The following is a 20,431-nucleotide window of genomic DNA, read 5'->3' as shown; positions in this document are numbered from 1 at the left end:
CTCTGCCTCCAGGGTTCAAGTGATTCCCCTGCCACAGCCTCTCAAGTAGCAGAGATTACAGGTATGTGTCACCATGTTCAGCTAAGTTTACTTTTTATTTTTAGTAGAGATGAGGTTTCACCATGTTGGCCAGGCTGGTCTCAAACTCCTGACCTCAAGTGATCCACCTGCCTTGGCCTTCCAAAGTGCTGGTGCTGGGATTACAGGCGTGAGTCACTGCACCAGCCCCTCATGATTTTCTTAATAATACACATGTATATATATTTTGAGATGGAGTCTAGCTCTCTCGACCAGGCTGGAGTGCCGTGGAGCCACCTCTGCTTGCTGCAACCTCCGCCTCCCAGGTTCATGCGATTCTCCTGCCTCAGCTTCCAAAGCAGCAGGGATTACAGGTGCCCGCCACCACACCTGGCTAATTTTTGTATTTTTAGTAGAGATAGGGTTTTACCACGTTGGCCAGGCTGGTCTTGAACTCTTGGCCTCAAGTGATCCGCCTGCCTCAGCCTCCCAAAGTGCTGGGATTACAGGTGTGAGCCACCACGCCTGACCTAATATTTTCTCTTATTAAAGTAACATTAGTTTACTTTAGTGTAAGAATACAGTAGATAATACATATAACATATAAAAGATGTGTTAATTGATGTTTATGTTATCAGTAAGGTTTTCAGTCCACAGCAGGCTGTTAGCTGTGTTTTCGGAGAGTCAAAAGTTATATGTGGATTTTCAACTGTAGGGGAGATCAGTGCTCCAAACCCCCACGCTGCTCAAGAGTCAAGTGTGTATGGAAAAGACGAAGCCCTTTTCATCCTCCATGAACGCTGATGACAGCAGCGCTGTGAGGGGCTCCCTGCTGCTGGAAGAGATGGGTTTTGAGATGGACTCGCTGAGCTCCAGGCTCGGCTCATCAGCGGAAGCAATAATGGCTCGTCCTCTAAAAAGGAGCAATGGCTCCCAGCTGAAGGATCACACTGACCTCACCCCAAGGCAGCTCACCGGTCAGGTGCCTTTCAGTGGCAATTCGTTGACGTAGTTGCCCAGTAAAGGCAATATAAGAGAGTAAGTGAGAAGAAAAAAATATAAGGGCAAATGAGGTAGGGGAAGGGAGGTGGTGTTTACATATTAATCGCCCTTTCTTCTCAAATGTTTCTTTCCTCAAATGATAATGGAATGAGATGCATTTATTTCAAAAGGCCTTCCAAATTCCTTGAGATGAGAATAAAAAGAAATTATAGCAGAAGCAAAAACGACTCAGAGCTTCCCTTGTCCTCCCACGTCCTGAAACACGGGGCTAGAGGCACAAATGACCGAATGATCCTATGCACTATTCTCTCGTCGTAATTCCGGCGCCAAGGACATGGGAAAACAGCAGAAGGGGCCAGGTGGGCCCTGTATATGTCCAGATGGTATCAGGATGGAGCTGGGATCCTGGCCACAATGGAGGAAACCGTATTGCTAACAGTTCGGCCTCAGGAGTAGTGAGGATCCTAAAGGTGAGCTGAGAGTAAAAGAGAAGATGAGAAGGAGCACAGGTCGGGAAAAGATCAGGCCATTAATTTTGAGAAAGAGGATCAAGGTCTGCAAAGGGAGACAGCTGAAGAGAAAAATGTGAAAACACTGAAATCGGTGAAAAGAAAGTTACAGGAGATAGGAAAAAAAAAACTTCATAGCTTAATGATGAAAATCAAAGAAAGAAGTTTAGAAATAAGAAAACAAGGCCGGGCGCAGTGGCTCATGCCTGTAATCCCAGCACTTTGGGAGGCCGAGGCGGGCGGATCACAAGGTCAGGAGATCGAGACCATCGTGGCTAACATGGTGAAACCCCGTCTCTACTAAAAATACAAAAAATTAGCCAGGCATGGTGGTGCGTGCCTGTAGTCCCAGCTACTCGGGAGGCTGAGGCAGGAGAATGGAGTGAACCCAGGAGGCGGAGCTTGCAGTGAGCCGAGATCGCGCCACTGCACTCCAGCCTGGGCGACAGAGCAGACTCCGTCTCAAAGAAAAAAGAAAAAAGAAAACAAGACATTAGACAGGAACTAGAAAATGAAACAAAAAGATAAAATAACTGATAAAATTATATACAATATTAAGGTTGGTTAACTTTTTTCTACTAAATGAGACTTTTAATGAAGAGAATTGATTAAAGATTAAAGTAAAGCTTTTAGACCAGGCTGAGGCAGGGGAATAGGGTCTGGAGGCAGGGAACCTAAGGCTGTTTCACACTGACTTCCTAGAACTAAATTGAAAGGAAAACCCTAACTTTCCAGCCTAAGTAACAAAAGGACCAGAGGCTGCTCCCTTTGCAAACTCACTACCTTTTCTGGTAGGCAGATGGGAAATTGGCTGTCTGCAACAAGCCAGACTGATTGCAGGTGAGTCTTTCTTTGCATCTTTGTTCACTCCAGCCTCTGAATGGTTGCTGTCCACAACCAATCAGACTGATTGCCTGCCAAGTCTTTGTTTGCATAGAGGTGTAACTTTGTACCCTAGCCTCTGATTGGCTGTGAAAACCAACTCCTGTTTGCACAGGAGTGTGACCTTTGTAACTTCACTTCAGCCTCTGGTTGACTGCTTTCTGCAGCCATTCAGACTAACTGTGGGCTACCACTTCATTTACATGAGGTGAACATGAAGTGGCCGATGGGAAACTTCTAGCGGGTATTTGGACCCAAGAAGATTCTGCATCTGGACCCCGGAGCTGCTGCTCTGGCCCGCTCCCACACTGTGGAGTGTACTTTCATTTTCAATGAATCCTTGCGTTTGTTCTTTTGTTGCTTCATACTTTCTTTGCTTTGCTGGGCATTTTGTCCAATTCTTTGTTCAAAATGCCAAGAACCTGGACAACTTGCAGTCACGACCCTTGACCAGGGACAAGGCAAGGTGGCTCGCACCTGTGATCCTAGCACTGTGGAAGGCTGAGGCGGGAGGACCACCTGTGTCCAGGAGTTCAAGACCACCCTGGGCAATACAGTGAGCCCCCGTTTCTACAAAAAAAATTTAAAATTAGCCAGGCATGGTGGTGTGTGGCTGTAGTTCCAGCTACTCTGGAAGCTGAGACGGGAGGATCACTTGAGCAGGTGAGGTTGAAGCTGCAGTGAGCTCTATGATGGTGCCATCAAGCCTGGTTGACAGAACAAGACTCTACCTCAACATAAATTAAATTAAATTAAATTAAAGCAACCTTTTAAAACTATTTTTAACATTATTAAAATTAGTAAAAAATTTAAAATTATTAAAGTTATCTTTTCAGACAACTATTTAAAAAACTGAAACCAAGCCGGGCATGTGGCTCTCGCCTGTAATCCCAGCACTTTGTTGTGGGGGTGCTGAGGCGGGTGGATTGCTTGAGGTCAGGAGTTCAAGAGCAGCCTGACCAACATGGTGAAACCCATCTCTATTAAACACACACACACACACACACACAGCCAGGCGTGGTGGCAGGTGCCTGTAATCCCACCTACTCAGGAGGCTGAGGCAGGAGAATCGCTTGAACCTGGGAGGCGGAGCTTGCAGTGAGCTGAGATGGTGCCACTGCACTCCAGTCTGGGTGACAGAGCAAGACTCCATCTCAAAAAAACAAAATAAAAATAAATAAATAAATAAATAATAAAATAAAAAACTGAAACCAATGTAGTAAAATAAAATTAAAATAGCTTTTTAAAGTTTAATAATTCCTTCTTTTGTTAAGTTTCTGGAGTAGAGAAAAAAGATACAAACTCATTTTGCATACAGCAATGGGCTGGTTATCACTGGCTCCTCATTGGCAAAAAGCCCTGATTTGGAGCCTTTTTTATTTCCATTGTGGTTTTATTTCCATTGTGCCAAGATGGATTTCAAGCTGCCAATTACAAACATGAAATCACTAAAGGTAGAGTCTGAAAGAAATGCACAATAGCATACCATTATTATATGGTACATCCACATACACACACTAGACACAAATAACCTCAAAGCATAAATATGAGTAAAATATAGTAAAGTAATTAAGAAGTGGTAAATTGTGAGTATTTATTACCTTTCTTTTTGTCATTGTTAATAAAGGCATTTATTTTGCATTTTATACAGAATAACCTGAAAAAATATGGGATGCTTCATAAATTTGTGTGTCAGCCTGTGCAGGTGTCATGCTCATCTTCTCAATGTTGTTCTGATCTTAGATAAGTGCTGCTGAAGAAAGCACCGTTATTTTTTAATATAATTGAATTAAGTCTATATAATTTATTTTTAATATAAAGTAGCTTTAAACATTAGTTTGCAGAATTCCTGAAATGTAGCCATTAGCTCTTGGGATAAGTCGGCACAGTCTGGCTCCAGCACACCACTGACAGTGAGAGTCAAAATCACTCCATTCAGACAGCTAACGAGGCCTTCCTGGGGCCGTCCCTGTACAGGTTCATCTCCTCAACAGCGAGAGTGGCCAGGAGCAACTCACTCAGTTTTCTACCATGTACACAAAATAGAAATCAAATACTACTCTTGACAAAAAAATTGTGTCCCTTTGAAAAGTAAGTTTCTTCCTTTTAAATTGATTTCATGGGATTAAAAAAATGCTAACTCCTCAATTTTGGTAGGCTTTTGAAAGAAAATGAAAATCAACTGTTCCATATAAAGTATTTAAAATATGCTGAGACATTTGATTTCTTTTTCTTTCTTTCTTTCTGTTTTTTTTTTCTTCTTCGAGACAGAGTCTCGCTCTGTCGCCCAGGCTGGAGTGCAGTTGAGCAATTTCGGCTCACTGCAACCTCCGCTTCCCAGGTTCAAGCAATTCTCCTGCCTCAGCCTCCCAAGTAGTTGGCATTACAAGTGCCTACCACCACGCGCAGCTAATTTTTTGTGTTTTTAGTAGTGACAGGGTTTCACCATGCTGGCCAGGTTGATCTCAAACTCCTGACCTCAAGTGATCTGCCCGCCTTGCCTCCCAAAGTGCTGGTATTGCAGGTGTGAGCCACCACACTCGGTCAACATTCGATTTCTTTTGTCAAAGTAGATGTCTTACATTGATAAGAAGTACAAACTAACTCCAAAAGCCTTTATGGTTACAAGTAGAAAAAATGTTTTTCTGTACCTGTACTATATATATAGTAGGGGCTAGGAGTAAGACTATTTCAGAACAAATGATCCCCAATAAGGTGGCCCAATCATGGTGTCATCATTTAATTATGTATAGCATTTGGACCACTTAAAATGCTTGACCCGGGGAAGCTTGGTTCTTGGCAGGCTGGCATTTAGTGGGTGTAGTATCACGTTCCTGACACAAGGGGGAGCCAGTGTCATTGAGCTAGGCTGTGACTTCCGTTTAAGGGCAGCCTAAGGTCAAAAACACCAAAGTGAAGACCAGATTCAGAACATTTCACACAATTATAAGAGACAAAAAAAATAGGCAAAACATTTTACCTGCTCTATTAAATAGCTAACATTATGCTAAGGATAAGAGAACATTTAAAGCAATCCAAAAATGTCTAAGGACAAAGCAGGGTTTGAAAATGGTTTTCATTCATTTAACAAATATTTGAAGCCTGTGATGTGCTGGTATCATTTACAGAACAGCAGAGAACAAAATAAAGACCTCGCCCTTACGGAGGGCATTTTTCACACATGAACCTTATTTTGGAAAAGCCATGAAATGAAGGTAAAATAGTGACTAAATCTCTTTATTCAGCAGAGCTATTCTGTTCAAAAAAGGCCTCTTTTATCCAAGGTCCCTCTAATCAAGAGATCATTTCTCCACTGCTAAAACATGCTTCCTGAACACCTGGTTCTAACTTGCTGCAGTATTATTTCTTATATAGTCCTATGTGCTAGAGTTTGTAGCCCCCTAATAAACTCTGGATCTTCTGTATATCATTAAAAACAAAAGCGCTACAAAATACTGGATATTACACAGAGTGACTGAGAAATAATTTAACCACACAGTCACTTTTCATCTGCCATGGTGCAGGTACTCCCCTCGGCGCTGTGATTACTATGAATTAGACAAAATCCCTGCTGTAATGGAACTTACAATCAAGGGAGTGAAAGAATAAACATAAAGAAATCTAAGCGAATTTTAGGTAGTGATAAATACAATGAAAAAATCACCACCATAACCACCATTTTCATAGTTCTATCAGTTTGCTAGGGCTGCCATAACAAATTACCATAGACTGTGTGACTTAAACCACAGAGATTGATTTTCTTGGTTCCGGAGGCCAGAGGTCCCAGATCAAGGGGTCAGCAGGTTGGCTGCTTCTGAGGCCTTCCTGAATTTATAGGGGCCACTTTTTCTCCCTGTGCCCTCACCTGGTCACCCCTCTGTGCGTGAGCATCCCAGTGTCTCTCTGGGTGTCCAAACTTCCTCTTCTTATAAGGACACAAGTCAGATTGGATTAGGGCCCACCCTAATGGCCTCGTTTTAACTTAATCACCTCCCTTTGGTTTGGGCTTTTTAACTTAATCATCTCTTTAAAGACCTTATCTCCAACTAAGGTTACATTCTGAGGTATACTGGAGGTTAAGACTCCAAAACATGAATTAGGAGGGGACATAATTTAGCCCATAACAATAACCTCTTACAACTCACTGCCACCAAGCTTGCCTGGCCACCATTCCCTCTTGCCTGGACCACTGCAGTAGACCACAGGCTGTCATTCTGCTTCTGCTCTTGCCGGCCATCTCAATCCATTCTCACAGCAGCCAGAACAATCTTTTTAAAATGAAAATCATAACATGTAATGTCCTGCTTAAAACCCTTCAACAGCTTCCTGGTCAACTTCTTCCTGATAAACTGCACTGAGAAACTTCTTTTTCACGGCATGTAAGGCTCTACATCATTTGACCCTGCCAAGCTTTTTGGCTTGATCTTCCACCACTCTCTAGCGACCTCACAGGTACACTATCCTCTTTGCTTTACTCCAGCATCCTGACGCTTTCCCCTTCAAAGTCCCTTTATATTTGCTTTCCCCGAGTTCACACAGCTGACTCCTTCTAATCTTAAAGTTCTTACCTCAAAAATTACTTCGAGACACTTTCCCTGACCAGAACATCTAAACTATTCCATCCCACCTAACCACACCCCAATTCTCTAATGTATTATCCTCCTTTATTTTCTTTATAGTACATTTTGTTAATCATCCCGTTTTATTTACAGTATAGCATTTATTACTATTTGAAATTATATTTATTACTTGCTTACTTGTCCATGATCCATCTTTCTCCTCTAAAATATAAGTTCCTTGAGGGCAGAGGCCTTGTCTTTCATTGTTATATTCTAATACCTAGAAAAAGCTCACACTTAATAGGAAATCAGGTATTTGTTGAATAATTCATGTTTGTGTGTTTGTTTTTTATACACAGGGCCTCGCTATGTTGGCCAGGCTGGTCTTGAACTCCTGGGCTCAATCGATCCTCCCGCCTCAGCCTCCCAAAGTGCTGGGATTACAGGCGTGAGCCACCGTGCCCAGCCGATAACTAATGAATTTGTAGAACACTTTATAGTTGAAATATGCCTTTCAATTAAACAGTACTTTCATATGTATTCACTCATTTAATTCTAATGTCAATCTATGTTATATTCCCCATTTTAAAAATAAGGAGACTAGAACTTTGAGACGCTATCTGACTCGCCCTGCTAGTAACGTAGCTAGTCTGGGGCAAAACTGGAAACTGGTCCCATCCTCTGACTCCTGGGCGTGTCTCTCAGCACTTTTTGTGGTAACATCTTCTAACAAATCTTGATGGCGAGTGTGATTCAAGGTGAAAAGTAGTGGCAGAGAAAAAGACTCAGGTGCAGACCAGACCTTGTGCTGTCTGCATATTTCTCCAAGAGGCCTTGGTCATAACAAGGGTTTCATAAATGTTTACTGAATTAATAGACTACAGCATTTTTCTGTGTTGGGAAAGGCCTAAGTAATTCTAAATTCCACATTGCCCAGTGGCTGCCAACTGCCCAAACAAACAAGAACAAGCCCACTGTCCTGGAATTTCCTTGTTAAAAATGACACCGAAACGCCGCTTGGCAAAAACCGCAGTAAAAATAGTCACGGGCAAGATCGACCGACGGATGCTACTTGTGGGCCAGAGTCTGAGGGGAAGCAAAATTTGCACAGTCTCGAAGTATCTCTTCCAAGATATTTACCAAATACAAAAGGAAAATTCATAACTTTGCTGTGGGGAGACCTGGCAGACACTATCTTAAGCAAGCAATTAAGGTGAACGTCATCAGTACTAAAGCATAGCAACATCATGGATTCTGACATGATGCTCAGAGAAGGGCACAAACTCACTTGTGTGTAGTGTTCTCGCCAAAAATATACTGCCTCAATCTAATCACAGGAAACTATCTGGCAAACCCAAACCGAGGGACATTCTAAAAAAGAATTCAGCAGGATTTTTCAAAAGTATCAAGGTCTTGAAAGAGGAACTGTCACAGGTTGGAGGGCTAAAGAGACAAGACAGTGCAGGACAGGGTTCTGCATGGATCCTGGGAGAGAGGACAGAATTCGTGGAAAAACTGGTGAAACTCTAGCACGTCTCTAGTTCAGTTGATGGTACTGAACCAAGGTTAATTTCTTGGTTTTGATCATTGTAGTGTAGTTACGTAAGATGTGAATGGGGGGAGGGATACACAGAAACTCTCTTGAACAATTTTTTTTTTTTTTAAAGGCAGGGCCTCACTCTGTTGCCCAGGCTGGAGTACAGTGATGCCAACATAGCTCACTGCAGCCTCAAACTCCTGGGTTCAAGTAATCCAACCACCTCAACCTCCTGAGTAGCTGGAACCACAGACATGAGCCACCATGCTTGGCTTTTTTTTTTTTTTTTTTTGTAGACAAGGTTTCATTATGTTGCCCATCCTGGGTACTATTTTTTTGCATTTATATAACTCTAAAATTATTTCAAAATAAAATGTTTTTAAAATACTGTATAATATTTCACTTGTATACATATCACATTTTCCTTATCCTTTCATTTGTTTGGACACTTACATTAATTCCCTATATTGGCTATTGTGAATAATGCAGTAAATAAGGGGGTACACTGAAAAGATTAAATTTCAAAATAATGGCATACTAGATTCCTTTTTTCTCTGTGGTCAAGGAATGGAAATTTCTGGTTAATCAAATTTTTTTAAAGAGTTACCACTTTTACACAATATCAGGGTTATTAGCCATTTACAATGTAAGATTTTTCTCAAGATGTTATAAAATCTCTTGATTTTATAATTCCTTTTTTGGCGTAAAATTTTATTATGTAAAATTTTATCAAATTTTAAAATCTTTTTACATCTGGCTTTTGTTTTATTTTTCCTACTCCAAGTTTATAATGGAATTCATTCATATTTTTAAATACTTAACAAGGTTTTGTTTTAAACCTAGATACTTGTTGCACACAAACTTTATCTTACTATACAGCATGAAGTATAGATCCAATTTTATATTTTTCCAAATAGCTATCCAGTTAAATCTATGTTTTTCCCACACATCAGAGATGCCATTTATATCCTATATTAACTTTCCATATGCACTTCGAACAATTTCTGGATTTTCTATTCTATCTCATTGATCTATTATGCCATACTGTTTTAACAATAGAGGATTTGTAATATGTTTTAATATCAAATAAAGCTAAACTCACCGCCTTACTCTTTATCAGAGTTTTCTTGCCTATTCTTGCTAACTTATTTTTCATATGAAAATCAAAATTCACTTATCTAGCTCCAGAAAAGATCTGATGATATTTTAATTGAGATTGTGTTAACTTAATAAGTTAATTTAGGATTATTTGGCATCTTTATAATTTCAAGTCTTCTTATCCAAAAACATAGTATGTCTATTTGTTCATCTATTTTTATATATTTCAGGTTATCTGAATGTAGTATATTTTTGTTATATTTGTCTATAAATTTTAGCTTTTTTGTTGCTACTGTAAATAAGTCTTATTTTCCATTATATCATCCAACTGGGCATTGTTTGTATAGTTGAACACTCTTTATTTCTATGTATTAATTTTATTCCCTACTATACTTTAGCAAATATTTTTCTTTGTAATTTTTCCATTCCACACATATTTAATCATATATCTGTGAATAAAGATAGTTCTTTCTTCTATCTTTTGTACCATTTAATGTCAAATACTTATGTGTCTGTTATCACCTGTCTAATTATATTAGTTAATACTTCTAGTCAATACTAAATAATAACAGCAAATGCGGATATCGTTATCTTATTCCTGACATTAATGAAAATGCTGTTTGTGCCTTCTTTATTAAGTAAGAAACCAGATTTTGGGCTGAAACACACATATTTTATGCTAAGAAAGCATGTCCTTAATTTCTACCTTATTGAGTCTTTAAAATTATGTATGTGTGAATTCTGTCAAATGCCTCTATAGAGATGATCCTATGATTTTTCTTCACAGATCTGTTTCTATGATAAATTACATTAATAAACTTCCCAACACAGAACTATTTTTACATTTCTGGAATAAACCTCCATTTGCTTACATGTGCCACTGAATTTTGTTGCTAATATTTTATTTACAATTTGTGTACAGATATTCATAAGATTGTTTTGTAAGTTTTTTTAATGCAATATTTGTTAGGTTTTTGGTATCAACACTATACTTACTTTGGAAAAAGAATTTGGAAGTTTTCCTTCTTTTCCTATTCTCTGAAAGAGATGAAGTAGCACTAGAGCTAAAATGTTCTTCTTTGATAAGAATTATCCTATGAAACTATCTGGATTGAAGCCTTTTGGTGAGAGAACTCTGAAAACTTGCCTAATGATTCTATGTAAATTAGTGTGTTTAGATTTTCTATCTTTATGAGATCAGTTTGTTTGTTTTGCTTTTTTCATCAATTGATTTTAAGTGTATAATCCAGTGGTTTTTAGTATATTCACAAGGTTGAGCTACCATCACCACCATCTAATCCTAGAACATTTTAATCACCCCGTAAAGAATCCCCATACCTGGTAGCAGTTATGTCCATCCCTCCCTCCCCTTACCTCCTCACAACCACTGATCTGTATGTCTACAGATTTGCCTGCTCTAGACATTTCATATAACTGTCATACACATGTGGCCTTCTGTGTCCAGCTTCTTTCACTCAGCATGATGTTTTCTAGATTCATCCGCGTTGTAACACGTATTAGTACTTCATTCCTTTTTATAGCTGAATAATAGACTATTTTATGAATATATCATGTTTCGTTTATCCATTCATCACCTGATGGACATGTGAGTTGTTGGCTGTTATAAATAATGCTACTATGATCATTCATCCACAAGTTTTTGTGTGGACATATTTTTTCATTTCTCTTCAGTATAAGCCTAGGAATGAATTTGCTGGGTCATATGGTAACTCTACATTTAACTTTCTCAAGAACTACTAAACTGTTTTCTAAAGTGGCTGCACCATTTTATATTTCCACCAACAATTGCTATCTTTCGTTTTTTAAATTACAGCCATTCTAGTAGATCTAAAGTAGTATTTAATTACGATTTTGATTTGCATTTCCCTGATGACTAATGATGCTTAGCATATTTTCATGTGTTTTTTGGCCATTAAATAATCTTCCTTAGAGAAATGTCTATTCAAATACTTTGTCCACATTTTAATTGGGTTATTTGTCTTTTTATTGTTGTCAATTTTTTATATATTACAGGTACTAGACCCCTTATCAGATAGATGATTTGCAAATGTTTTCTCCCACTCTGTGGCTTGTCTCTTTATCTTCTTGACAGTGTCCTTTGAAGCACAGAAGTTTTTAATTTTGGTGAAATTCAATTTATCTATTTTTGTCTTGGGTTGCTTGTTTGAGGTATCATAGCTAAGAAACCACTGCCTAATCCAAGGTCACAAACATTCACACCAATGTTTTCTTCTAAGGGTCTTACAATTTTAGCTCTTTATTGAGATCTTTTTTTTTTTTTTCTACTTTTTTTGAGACAGAGTCTCGCTCTGTTGCCCAGACTGGAGTGCAGTGGTGCGATCTTGGCTCACTGCAACCCCCACCTCCCGGGTTCCAGCGATTCTCCTGCCTCAGCCTCCCAAGTACCTGGGATTACAGGTGTGTGCCACCAGGCCCGGCTAATTTTTGTATGTTTAGTAGAGATGGGGTTTCGCCATGTTCGCCAGGCCAGTCTTGAACTCCTGACCTCAGGTGATCCACCCACCTTGGCCTCCCAAAGTGCTGGAATTACAGGCGTGAGCCACTGCACCCAGCCCTTTTATTCATTTTGAGTTAATTTTCATATATGGTGTGTGGTAGGGTTCAACTTCATTCATTTGCATGTGGATATTTAGTCATCCTGGCACCATTTGTTGTAAAGACTATTCTTGTTTTCTATTGAATTGTCTTGCCATCTTTATCGAAGATCAACTGACCGGCCGGGCGCGGTGGCTCAAGCCTGTAATCCCAGCACTTTGGGAGGCCGAGACGGGCGGATCACGAGGTCAGGAGATCGAGACCATCCTGGCTAGCACGGTGAAACCCCGTCTCTACTAAAAAATACAAAAAACTAGCCGGGCGAGGTGGCGGGCGCCTGTAGTCCCAGCTACTCGGGAGGCTGAGGCAGGAGAATGGCGTAAACCCGGGAGGCGGAGCTTGCAGTGAGCTGAGATCCGGCCACTGCACTCCCGCCTGGGCGACAGAGCGAGACTCCGTCTCAGAAAAAAAAAAAAAAAAAAAAAAAAAGAAGATCAACTGACCATAAGTGTAAGGGTTTATTTCCAGACTCTCAATTCTATTCCACTGATGTATGTGTCTAAACTTACATCATTATACCAGTATCACAGTCTTAATTACTGTAGCTTTTCACTAAATTTTGAGATTGGGAAATGGGAGTCCAACTTTGTTATCCTTTTTCAAGATTGTTTTGGCTATTCTAGGTCCCTTGCATTTCTATATGAATTTTAGAATTAACTGTCAATTTCTTAAAAAAAAAAAAAAGGCAACCAGGATTTTGATAGAGATTGCAATGAATCTGTTAATCAATTTGGGGAGTATTGCCGTCATAACAATATTAAGTCTTCCAATCTATATACATATGACTAGGACTGCTTCTGGCAAATTGTATTTTACTAGGAAGTTGACTGTTTCAGCCAGGTGTTCAAATTCGCTTGTATAGAGTTGTACAAACGACTCTCATTAGATGTGAAATTTTCCTATGTTTTAATGATTCTGTCTCCCACGTTATCTTCTATTTCTACTTTCCCAAATAAGACACTGCTAGTGATTTATCTTTCTATTAACCTTTTGCAAAAAAACAAACTTTCATTTATTGGTTCCTACTGTTGCACTGTTTCCCAACCCCATTAATTCTGTTTTTATCTTCATGAATTTCTCCTTTCTGCTTTCTTTCAGTTTACCTTTTTTCCCTAGCGTTTTTGAGTTGGATGTTCTCTTCATTTTTTTATGCTTTCATTTTTCTTTATACAGGCACTTAAGGAGTCTTAATTTGGTTGTATCTCATAGTTCTAACATCATTTCCATTTTCTTTTCTTTTCTTTTTTTTTTTTTGAGATGGAGTCTCACTCAATTGCCCAGGCTGGAGTGGAATGGTGCAATCTTGGCTCACTGCAACATCTGCTTCCTAGGTTCAAGCAATTCTCCTGCCTCAGCCTCCCAAGTAGCTGGGATTACAGGCGCACGCCACCATGCCTGTCTAATTTTGGTATTTTTAGTAGAGACGGGGTTTCGCCATGTTGGCCAGGCTGGTCTCAAACTCCTGACCTCAAATGATTTGCCTGCCTCGGCCTCCCAAAGTGCTGAGATTACAGGCATGAGCCACTGTGCCCAGCCTGTCATTTCCATTTTCAAATCTAGTTTCCATTACTGTTATTTTCTTATACGTTTTCAATTTAATTTTCCTAAAATTTTACCTTTGAACTAAGAAGCGCTTTTTTTATATAGACTTTAAAAATGTTTTCCAGGTTGAGATCCAGATTTAGGTATGGAAGAGATTTCCCAGAAAGGGTGTAAATGAAAAGAAGCACGGAGATGAAACTCTAGCGGACATTAATAGTCCAGATAAAAAGATAATTGTCTCAAAACAGAGGCTGAGAAGAGTCACAGATGTTGGATGAAAACAAAAGACGCTGGGTGCGGTGGCTCACGCCTGTAATCCCAGCACTTTGGGAGGCTGAGGCAGGTGGATCATTTGAGGTCCGGAGTTCAAGACCGGCCTGGCCAACATGCTGAAACCCCATCTCTACTAAAAATACAAAAATTAACCGGGCATGGGGGTGCGTGCCTGTAATTCCAGCTACCTGGGAGGCTGAGGCAGGAGAATCACTTGAACCCAGGAAGCAGAGGCTACGGTGAGCTGAGATTGCGCCACTGCACTCCAGCCTGGGCAACAGTGAGACTCTGTCGAGGAGAGGAGGGGAGGGGAGGGGAGGGGAGGGGAGGGGAGGGGAGGGGAGAGGGAAAAGAAAAGAAGATGGTATGAAAAATAAAGGAAGAGGCCGGGCGAGGTGGCTCACGCTTGTAATCCCAGCACTTTGGGAGGCCGAGGTGGGCGGATCACGAAGTCAGGAGATCGAGACCATCCTGGCTAACACGGTGAAACCCCGTCTCTACTAAAAAAATACAAAAAACTAGCCGGGCGCCTGTAGTCCCAGCTACTCGGGAGGCGGAGGCAGGAGAATGGCGGGAACCCGGGAGGCGGAGCTTGCAGTGAGCTGAGATTGCGCCACTGCACTCCAGCCTGGGAGAGAGAGCGAGACTCCGTCTCAAAAAAAAAAAAAAAGAAAAGAAAAATAAAAAAAAAGAAAAATAAAGGAAGAGAAAACCACCTCAGGAAAAACAGTTTGAGCAGGATGGGATGGAGAGATAGAAGTCAAATTACAAATTGCATGTTGAAGAAGTAACGGAGTGCTCAATAAAGAGCAAACTCTTTTTTAAGATTCTTAGCTATAAAGAGAAAGACAATCATAGGGTATTAGCCAGGGGTTTTAGTGGGTGGCAATTTTTTGGTTTTGTTTTATATAAAAGGCGTTTGTGGGAGAAGGTATTTGGAAATATAATGGAGGCCTTTTCATCCATAATCCTTTATATCCTCCTCCCAGTGTAGACAAGGGCATTCCACGCTCACTGCCTCTGGGAGAGGAGAACTCGGCAGTTGGCAGGGTAAGTGCCCAGAAAAGCTTTGTTATGAAAAGGGATAGTTACTTGCCAGGGTGTGGCTAAGGCACATAAGCTACCCACACCTGCACCTGTGGAGATATCCTTGATTCTGCCTGGCTTTGGGCTGCGGGTTCATAAAGGGCACCGGATCTGGGTGGGCTGGAGAGCCCCACCAAGTGCCAGCTCTGTGCTGCTCTTTTGCGTGCAGTTCCAGACTAGCCGCACTGTGAGGCCACTCTGAAGCTCACCCAGAATTAAGAACTACTGCTCTGTTCCGCATGTCAATGGATCTACCATCCTAAAGCTAGAGTTTGCTTTCTTTTTGGGGCTCTTTTTAAAAAAATCCTGAAATGTTGCTCAGGCTGGTCTCGAACTCCCAAGCTCAAGCACTCTTCCATCTCAGCCTCCTGGGTAGCTGGGACTCCAGGCATGCACCACCACACCTGGCTAGGGTTTTCTTTCTAAAAGCCCAAATCTCGTCTTATCCCTTTCAGCATTTATGGATGTGCATTGCTTACACAGTGAAATCCAGGATCCTAGAGCATCAAACAAGATGGTTCACTGAATGGCCCCGGCCCACCTTTCACAGATTCATTTCCTAATAACACCACACAACTAGTTACGTACCCACAGCTAATATTATCAGTTGTATATAGAAAAAAGACAATGTTGTATGCATTACAGAACTCAAATAATAAATACATTTTGTCATCAGTAAGTTTATCACTTAGGAGAAATAGAAATATAAGCTTTCAGTAAAAAACAAAAAAACAAAAAAAAAACACAGTACTCTTAGAGTTACGTGAGCAAAGGAAATATGGCATAAATGAGCTCTCAGTAGAAACTGGAACTGTTACAAAATGTACTCAGCAGTTTTAAGAAAAAAATAAACATTTGAGTGTCACTTCTTAGTAATCAAAAAAATGAAACAGAAGATGGCTATGGGTTAGGAGCTGGTGTAACACACACCCCTTTAAATTAACCAAAAGCTTACTTAAATTACAGCACTTACAACCTGGCTTCTGGCCTGGCTTCGTGACTGCATGGCACCTGTAAACACTTGTTTCTAACTGCTTTAAAGATAAAAATACTGAATTCCCATGCTACCTGGACCCTGCTACTATAAGCCAATCTCCTCCCTTTGACAGCCACTTCAAGAGCACGCACACCAGTCTTGCCTTTCTCACCTCGCCCTCTCAGACACCTCGCGTTACTATATATGAAGATGAAATGGATGAAGTTTCTGTTACTTCTTCTGTGATATAGAAAACACTGAATTCTATTGCTACAGTTGACCATGGTAAAGATGGAGTTTACTTGCTCTGTGTATAAAGCAGTACCAGTAGTTACTAACCCCTATCTTCCTGCAAATAAATTCAGAGGCAATTTCAGAAAACCCCTGAACTCTCCCATGAATCTATACAGATGTATTGATATCCACAGCTTGGGATTCGGTGAGGAAGTCTAAAGAGAGGCTTCTTTATGTCATGCTTACCAGGAGTAGCAAAGCGACGATCGTTCTCCCGTACCCCATCAGCCCTCCCTGAAGGGGGCCATCCTGTTACCCAACTTCCGCTTGGGACAGTGCTCACCAAGGTACCTAAGGGACCCCAACCTTTCCTTGGGTCCCTGTGGAGCAAAATCAATAATGCCACTATGTGAGGATAATGGTCACTGCTGTAACAAACTCCAGCCTCCAGTGGCTTAACACAATAGTCATGGAGGTGGCTCACATAAAATCCAAAATAGATTTTCCTGATCGGAAAATCAGGATGGCTTTCCTCCAAAAACTCATTCAGGGACCCAGCTCCTTCCATCTTGTGGTTCCATAATTTTCAACATATGGCTTCCAATATCACTCTACTGGATGTATCAAGCTGTAAAGGGAAAAGTACCTTCCACGTGGGAGGCTTCCATGGACCAGGCCTAGAAGGTACCCATCACCTCCATCCACATTTCATTGGTAAAAACTAGGTCACATGGTCTAGCTAGACCATAATTCCCAGCTCCCCTCTATCTGCAAGAGAATCTGGGAATTACAGTATAGCTGTGTGCTCAGGAGGAGAGGAAACAGAATTAGACTACCCAGTCTCCACCACAGACGACCACCATGACATGAATCACTAGCACTACCAGGGAGGGGCATGGCAATAAACCGGTGAGTTGGCCACAGAGTTCCAACTGTTGGCCTAGAAACTGGGATGGAACGGCCTAACATTAGGCTCAAACAACCTCATGAGATTTGGGGGTAACTGTATCAGGTGAGCAGTAAGGTCTCTGCCAAATCCACACTTCCCCCCCGAGAGTTTCTGAATGTATAGGTTGCTATGCTTTGTACCATCGGATCTGCCTCCCTAGGCACAGATGCTGGAACCAGAACTGGCTACTTAACCAAACAGACGGGTGCCCTCTATAGGTCTGCAGGGGAGGGGCTGATGCAGTTGAGCTCTGCTCAACAAAGGCACACACTACCGAATACTGACAAATGACCAAAGCAGACTTTCCTTCTTTCTTCCTTGGGAGTTTTAAAGCAAGACATACAGATGGAAGAGGAATGGCACAGAGAGAAGGCAGGCTGCAGAACCATAAAGCATCTGACCCCATGAGGAGGTAGATGCAAAGGAGTAGGAGACACACAGCAGAGATCAAATCAGTCAGGAGCAAAATAGGAAGACTCTGGAAAAGAAGAAAGAAAAGCAGGCAAGTAGAGTCGCCGGCATGTTAGATTACCAGTTGATGTGGAGTCGCCAGAGTGACTTGAAATATGAGAGCCCCTGTGTTCCCTTAATGGCAATAAATGTCCTTCCAGTACACTGAGGCTGGAATGCCACTGTGGGGACTTTTTGCTATTCCTTACATAAATAAATTCCTTGTATTAAATGGCATAGTATTTGCATATAACCTATGCACATCCTCCCATATACTTGAAATCTTCTCTGGATTACTTATAATGCCTTCTATCACTTATACTTATTTCCAAATATGTCCTTACAAGAAACTTGCTCAAACTGAGAAAACTTAAGAATATTTGGTCCCATCCAACCTGACAGAGCATGACCAACAGAATGATGCAAAGGAGCCCAGTTTCCAAACAAGTCTGGGGCCATAGGAACATACAGTAATACTTTCTTGGTTTGTGTCCCTTCTGTATTTCAAAGCTAGTAAAGAAACCACCATGAGCTGTTCTTTGTGATGCATTTGCATTAAGTCTTCCACACTTTTTGAGTGAATCTAATATTAGATTTCCTCTGTTAAGGAGAACAGGTCGAAGCTGCAGGACGTACAAATCTGGAAGCCACAGAGGGTACACACCCAGAGGCCACAGGAATTTTATACCCAGAGGCCTCAGGAAGTACACTCCCTGAAACCACCAATCCTCAGAGCCTCTGGCTCCCCACTTTTGAAGTCATACAGCAAAATTTGCACCTGATCAAGACAGTCCAATAAGAACAATAGGCCGGGCATGGTGGCTCATGCTTGTGACCCCAGCACTTTCCGAGGCTGAGGTGGGCAGATCACTTGCGGCTAGGAGTTCGAGACCGGCCTGGCCAACACGGTGAAACCCTATCTCTACTAAAAATACAAAAATTGGCCAGGCGTGGTGGCGCCTGCCTGTAATCCCAGCTATTCGGGAGGCTGAGGCAGGAGAAACACCTGAACCAGGAGACGGAGGTTGCAGTGAGCTGAGATCACATCACTGCCCTCCAGTCCAGGCGACACAGCGAGATCCCATTTCCGAGAAAAAAAAAGAACAACAGACAGAGCTGGGCACGGTGGCTCACACCTGTAATCCCAAACACTTTGGGAGGGCTGAGGTGGGCAGATGACCTGAGGCAGGAGAATCGCTTGAACCTGGGAGGTAGAGGTTGCAGTGAGCTGAGATCGGGCCACTGCACTCCAGCCTGGGCGATAGAGTGAGGCTCCATCTCAAAAACAAAAACGGACAGATACCTGTAATCCACAATCAACCAAAGCTGGCCTCCAAAGATACAGAAATGGTCTTCTTTATTAAAATAGCCAGTAATGGGCCCTGAAGAGGGAAGCCTGAATCCAAATGTTATTTTTCTTGTCACAGTGCCATTCCTATTAACTTCCATCTGTAAAGCCTGGAACATAGCTTACTGGGATATCTAGGACTGACCCCATGCCCTTTGCGATGTCCCCCAATACATTAACCCTTGTGGCATTTATGCCACTTAGCCTAAGCTTGAACTAGAGAGCTACCTTCATTCCAGATCCCTGAACGCTACTGAAAAGCCATAAAAACGAGCTTCATCACAGATGTGACCCCAATCCACGGGAACCATACCATAGTATGAAAGAAAGTAACCATTTCAATAAAAACAGGGTATAAGAAAATAGGCCGGGCGTGGTGGCTCAAGCCTGTAATCCCAGCACTTTGGGAGGCCGAGACGGGCGGATCACGAGGTCAGGAGATCGAGACCATCCTGGTTAATACGGTGAAACCCCGTCTCTACTAAAAAGTACAAAAACCTAGCCGGGCGTGATGGCGGGCGCCTGTAGTCCCAGCTACTTGGGAGGCTGAGGCAGGAGAATGGCGTGAACCCGGGAGGCGGAGCTTGCAGTGAGCTGAGATCTGGCCACTGCACTCCAGCCTGGGCGACAGAGCGAGACTCCATCTCAAAAAAAAAAAAAAAAAGAAAAAGAAAATAATATACACGCGTTTCCTTGTATCTGGCTAGGATCTGGAGAGATGCCTAGAATTAGTATTCTGGTTGCCAGTATTTTAGAGGGGAACTGGGCGACTGGTGGAAAAGAGTTACAGGGACTTTTCTTTGAGGCAGGAGGATCACGTGAGCCCAGGAGGTCAAGGCTGCAGTTAGCCGTGATGGCACCACTGCACTCCTGCCCGGGTGACAGACTGAGACCCAGTCTCAAAAATATCCATGAGCACTTCCTGAAAAAATTTAAAAAACTGACAAGAGAATCTACACAACAAAAATAAATCAAAGAATTCAATGATGGAGAAAAAAATGAGAAAATGTGGTTAGTGGCAACTTCATTCAAATATACAAAACTACTAAAAAATGTAGGAACAAAGTATGAACATTCTACCTTGTCAGTGTAAAAATAAAAATATACCTAAGATAAACTGGGGGTTGGGAGAGAAAATGTAGAGACAGAATTTTGGAAATGCTAATGTCCTTATCTTTCACAGCAAGGAATCAACTGACACTTTTTATATTTGAAATAGATAGTTTAAAAAAACACACAAGGACTATAGTCTCTTAATGTTTTCCTCAAAATCTTTTCTGAACTTAAATAATGTCTCTTATGGCTAACAAACATTTGAGATTCCACAATTT

At 41.5% G+C, this 20,431-nt stretch overlaps 1 protein-coding gene and 1 non-coding gene across 4 annotated transcripts in view; both read right to left on the bottom strand.

The window, feature by feature from the left end:
- Nucleotides 1–20,431, bottom strand: part of EFCAB2 (EF-hand calcium binding domain 2) — a 157,616-nt gene that overhangs the window by 73,039 nt on the left and 64,146 nt on the right. The window lies entirely within an intron of this gene.
- On the bottom strand, nt 4,073–4,176 carry LOC112615598. The gene has a single exon (XR_003117415.1). It is a non-coding gene; the product is annotated as a U6 spliceosomal RNA (small nuclear RNA).

This window comes from Theropithecus gelada, chromosome 1 (assembly GCF_003255815.1).
Source record: "Theropithecus gelada isolate Dixy chromosome 1, Tgel_1.0, whole genome shotgun sequence".
NCBI classification, from domain to species: domain Eukaryota; kingdom Metazoa; phylum Chordata; class Mammalia; order Primates; family Cercopithecidae; genus Theropithecus; species Theropithecus gelada.
The sequence above is the reverse complement of the archived record's forward strand: the minus strand, read 5'-3'. Positions and strand labels throughout refer to the sequence as shown.